The following is a 6,000-nucleotide window of genomic DNA, read 5'->3' on the forward strand; positions in this document are numbered from 1 at the left end:
GAACTTGGCACCCAGATGTTCTGCTTGTGCTTCCACTGCTAAAAAAATAGTGCATGTGTGAGTTCTGAAATAAGTCTTTCATTGTAATGTACCGGGTTTCGTGGATGTAAGGAGGCATGTGGAAACAGCTAAGAATAATTACCTGCTAAAGAAAAACCTGTGTTTAACTAGCTTTGTTTTTTCACAGCTTTAATTTGCATAGCACATCACCAAACTGCCACACTTAAGCCCTCTGGCATTAAAGACAAAAATTAAATGCTTCAGGGGAACTTTCTGCTTTATTTTGTTTTGCTTTGCCAAATTAGAGATTAAAGGTAACCCCTGACTAAAGAGTGCAGTCCCTGACTCTGTGATGACACATCACCTAAGGTGCCGTGTGGCTGATCAAAGGTTGGACTTCCTCAGGCTCTTGCTGGACCTGGATTTTCAAAGCCACTGCTCAACACAGTGTCACCTCAGGAGCAGAGGGGGACATCTCCTCTTACAGCACAAAGCCAACGAGAGCAAGGGGAGCACTCAGGGAGCTCCACTGTCTCATTCAGTTTTCTTCATCTCCCCCTGAAAAGAAGGGAAACAAGCAAAGAAAAGGAAGGTGAGAAAATAATGAAAAAACAGGTAGGAAGGTCTTCGAGGAACAAAAACCATAATATCTGTGCAACTGAGAAGTCTCTGCTCATCTATGGCCTTTGGGTGCTGCTTTTCCAAGCAGCAGCTGGATGCCCAGGTATGTAGGCAGGTATCTCTGGAGGTATCTCTGGATCTGACAGCTGGATCTCTTCTCCATTCCTCAGAGTGTGCTAGGACCAGGAACAGGGCTCAGGCTGAAAAACTCAGCTGAACCCATGATCATCCCCCTTCACCATCTCAAACATTGCACAACATTGATGCCATGTGCCCCCAGATGGGGTTCTGCAGGCTGGTGTCAAAGAGAGGCTGCTGCATTTGTTTCCTATTTCTATTAAGAAATGTTCAGTTTGTGAGCCAAAATCCACCCCTTTTTGTAGCATGCATTACAGAATGTACAGCCATCAGAGCCAAATCCTGTGAACTCTGGGTGTAATCTTTACCGCTGGAGTAGATCCTTTGCAACCCATAGGTGTAATAAATACTCTGTCAAGCTTTTACAGAACATGAGCCAAACTATTATTAATTGTAGCATTGGAAGACCATTATTCACTCCACCTCTCTTTGTAGATTTAACTGAGGCCTATGTCCAGGGCTGGCTTTAGGCAGAAAGATGAGTGACTTGAGTGACCACAGTGATTCGTGAGGCTTGGGTAAGTCAAATAAAATGCACATACAGAAACAAGCTGTCCACTGGAGAAAATGACTCCTGGGAAACAGGGAATAAAGTAGGAGAGGATTTTGAAGACAATGCATTATTTCTTTATTCAGATATAAACTTTCCCTGCTGGTTGTTAATAGATAGATGAGAGCATTGTGGTCTCTGTTGTCCCCAGAGGAAAATGCCTGTCACCCTGTGAAGGGGCCTATTACCCTGTGGGGGCTTAAGGGGTCACAAAGTAACAGGATTGGTACATTTCAGACTTTATTCTTCATTACAAGTCTCCCTATGATTTTGGCAGACAATAAATTTGTGTCTTTTCACTGTAGGTTTTTAATGTTCAGATAATTATTGTGCATCCTACACTTATAATTCTCATAGAGCTGCTGTGGACATTAGAATAAATTTTGTGTGCAAAGACAGATGCAATGCAGGTTCAAAGAAAGCAAGTGAGTCACCGAGCAAAAGTCTCTAAAAAAAAAACTTTAAAATTTATTTTTAGTGTCCAAGCATTTAAAATACAACAATATAGCCATGGTTGGAACATGAAAAGTCAACTCCTTAATAAAGTCACATTTTCTTAAGTTATTCCAGTAATTCTTTCCTACTAATATATGTGGAAGTTTTATCTTTGCAATACAGGACACATATATGCACAAGAATATATCCCTATACTTCTAAAAATATCTATCCTTTCAGAATACTTGTATTTTCAGTATTCTAATGTTTATATTTAAAATACCCTTCCTTTTTTGTCATGTATGTTTCACTTTTTTATTAGAAAAAGCTCTTCAGATTTTTTTACCATAGGTAATTCAAACTTATATTAAAAATTATGTGGATTGAATATCCAGATATTACTATTAAGAGAAAAAAAAATTTTATGTTTTCTTTCTTCCCATTGGGAAAACAGTAACTGCCTTCTCAAACCAAGTTATCAGCTCAAGAATCTGAGAATTTCTGTCATTGAAATGGCATTACCTCATTTTTTAAGTTCGTTAAGTGCAGGTGTGTGTAAATGATCTGATGGAATTCCCTCAGGACCTACTGAGCCAAAGATTAGTTCAGCAGTTGTGTAAAAATGAGTAGTATCAGGAACACCAACTTTTGAAGCTGAGGGCTGTTCCAGTGGGCTTCTCCAGAAGCCAGGAAGATGTAATGAAGTCAAATTCAAATCACCTTTCTTCTTCTGGAATCAGACTTGCTTGTATAAAAAAGACCATGTAAAATAATATGCTGTGAAATATTTTACAATAAATACGAAACAATTGAGTAAAATACTACAAATAGATCAAGAATTATTGAAGAGTTATGAAACCAGTACTGAACTTTCTACCTATGCCGACATTGGGGCACTATTAGGAAAACCTCTTTTGACAGGGCCATCATATCTTTTGATGAGCCTTCTGACCTCTCCAGGCTTTGCTGGAGGACATTCCTGCATGATACAGAGTGTCTTACCCAGTCTGGGGCACAATTGTACTGAGAGATGTTTATAACACATGAGAGACCTTTCAGAGGGACCTTAACAGACTTGAGAGTTGAGTCCATGTGAACCTCATGAAGTTCAACAAGGCCAAGTGCAAGGTCCGATAGCTGGGTCAGGGCAGTCCCAAGGGCAAGTTCAGGCTGGGTGGAGAATGGATTGAGAACAGCCATGGGGAGAAGGACTTGAGAGTGATGGTGGAAAAAAAACCTCAATATGACTTGGCAAGAGTCACTCACAGCCCAGAAAGCCAACTGTAGGGTCATGGAGATCAGGAGAGATCCCTGAGGACTAAAAGAAAGCAAATGTCACTCCATTCTTCAATAAAGGCAAGGAGAAGGGTCCAGGGAGCTACCTGCCTGCCAGCCAGCCTCACCTCAATCCCTGGAAAGGTGATGGAACACCTCATTCTGGAGGCCACCTCTATCCACTTGGATGATAAGAAGGTGATCAGGAGTAATCATCATGGATTCACCAAATGTGACACCATGCTTGACCAATCTGATTGTGTTCTAGGATGAAACAACTGCCTGGATGCATGGAGAACAGATATTATCTAACTCAATTTCAGCAATGCTTTCAGTACTGTCTCTCACAATATCCTCACAGGCAAACTGAGGAGGGGAGTGAGGTGGATTAAGGTGGATTGAGAACAAGCTGAACAGCAGATCCCAGAAGGCCATGATCAGTGGCACAGGGTGCAGTTGGAGATTTGATACTTGGCCCAACATTGTTTAACTCATTCATCAATTGCTTGGATAGAGGGGAAGAGGCTGCCTCAGCAATTTCCCCAATGACAGAAAGCCAGGAGGAGTGGCCAGTATCCCAAAGAAGCTGTGCTACACTTCAGAGGGACCACGGCAGATTGAAGAGATGGGCAGAAAAGAACAATCTGAAATTCAGGAAAAGCAAGGTGCTGCATGTGGGGAAGAATAACCCCAGGCACCATTACAGGCTGGGTGCCAACCCGCTGGAAAGCATCTCTGTGAAGGTGAAAAAGCACTGGAACAGATTGCTCAGAGACTGTGGAATCTCCCTCACTGGAGATGTTCAAGAACCATCTGGACACAATCCTGTGCCATGAGCTCTGGGAAGGAAGGTTGGACCAGATGACCATGGTCCCTTCCAACCTCACCTATTATGTGATTCTGTGATTCTGTGTCCTGGGCTGCACCAAAAGTAACATGTCTAGCAGGTCAAGAAATAGGATTGTCCCCCCTACTCTAATCTTGATGATCAGAGAACTAGAAAACTTCTTTTATGAAGACCAGCTGAAAGAGTTGGGACTATTGATCCTAAAGAACAGGAGCCTACAATGGAGCTGGAGAGGGAATTTTTTAAAGGGCCTGTAGGGACATGATGAGAGGCACTGGCTTTAAACTGAAAGAGAGGAGGTTTAGATTAGATGTTAGGAAGAAATTCTTTACTGTGAGGGTGGTGAGGCACTGGAACAGGCTGTCCAGAGAAGCTGTGGATGCTACATCCCCAGAAGTGTTCCAGACCGAGTTCAATGAGGCTTTGAGCAACCTGATCTACTGGAAGGTGTCCCTGCCCATGGCAGGGGTTTGGATGATTCTGAAGGACCCTTAAAGCCCAAATGATTCTGTGATACACATGCACAGTAGAGAAACAGACCCATTTACAGCTCCCCTTTATACACCACGTAAAAAGGGGAGCCTTATGATCATGCAGGACTGGACTCCTACTCATGATCTTTATGACAGAGAAACTTAACCTTCCAGGATATATGAGCACAGTGACATACCTCAGTGTCTTCTGAATAACAATTCAAATGCACACATTTGATTAGCTTTTTGCACTCATTAATTAAATACTTACAGAAAACTTTACAGAGGGGCAAAGGTTTGCAAGAGATAGCCCTTATCACATTATTCTTATGATAAGGTTGAACAGGGAGCAAAGCAACACTGATAGTTAAGGTAGGCCTCAGTCTTCCAAGACAATTTAAATATATTTTATTTTCTGCACATTCCCAACTACAGGAAAGGTAACTCCTTTGGGATTTATCCTTTATTACACTACTGAATGTGACTACAATCACAGGAAATACTGCATACTTTTGTCTGTCTTTTGTCTGTATGTACTTAAGGACATTACAGGACTTCTTATATGGAGGGTACTGTTAACACTGTTAAAATATGAAAAAAAATCTCTCCACTTAAAAAAAAGCTGAATGGAAAAAACAATCAAAATTGCCTAAGCAATACTATCACATAATGAGATTGTCTGGCACAAGCTTAATACATGAAATATCCTCAGTTCTCATGCCATTCTCTGTCTTGATTAAGGAAAGAACTAAAAGACCAGACTTTTTCCATTGCTAAATTTTCCATTGTGAAATTTGACGTGTTCATGACTGCAGAAGCTCTGTTAATCAATAAATCACCAGACAACTTTGATTAATTAACTAGTCAACAACTCATAAGACAGTTCAGTCAGAACATCTGCATTTCCTTTTGTCCTATGGGATTTTTTAGTGAAGCAAAATATGGCTGTTTCTTTCCCAGACTGTTTGCTTTAAATGTTCTATGGAAGAATTAAGGATTATTTTTATTTGTGCTTCAGTAGCAGCTAACAGCCTCTTCTAAGCTCCAGGCTTAATTTGTGCTAGGTTTTACATGATCCCACTTTAATAGGCAAGGCTGGGGGTAGAAGGAGATGCAAAGCAATTCCAGGGGTGCTCGTCCCTACCCCCACACAAGCCCGAAGGCCAAGTCTGCACCAGAGCTCGGATGTGTGGAGCCCTCCCACAGCACCCTGCCTGCCAGGCTGCCTGTCCTGCTAGGAAACACAGAATGCTCTGCCCTAAGCAAACAGCATTGTTTTCAAAGACAATTTGCCAGCGTGAGCTTTCCTGTAAAAGGAACCATCTCATTAGCACTCTGGGTGGGATGTCACCCTCCAACAGGATGTCTCCCATGGAGCCATCTAACCTGCACTCCAGTGTTGGGTGCTGAATGCTGTCATCCTTCCAAAGTCAGTGCCCAGCCCTTCTGCAGGGTGTTCAGGGTGAGGGAGGATGGCAGCAAGGAATGAAGGGGCACACGTTATAGGTGAGGGCATGTTCTCTTCTGGAGAAATCTAATGTTTGGATGTGTGCTGGCCAACAGAAAACAATTATGACTATGCACAGGGCTGTAGCTCCGGTCACAGGTTGTAGATTCGGTCACACTTGGATGTCACTTGGATGCCTGTCATAGGAAATGGA

The sequence above is a fragment of the Zonotrichia albicollis genome, chromosome 3 (genome assembly GCF_047830755.1).
Source record: "Zonotrichia albicollis isolate bZonAlb1 chromosome 3, bZonAlb1.hap1, whole genome shotgun sequence".
NCBI lineage: Eukaryota > Metazoa > Chordata > Aves > Passeriformes > Passerellidae > Zonotrichia > Zonotrichia albicollis.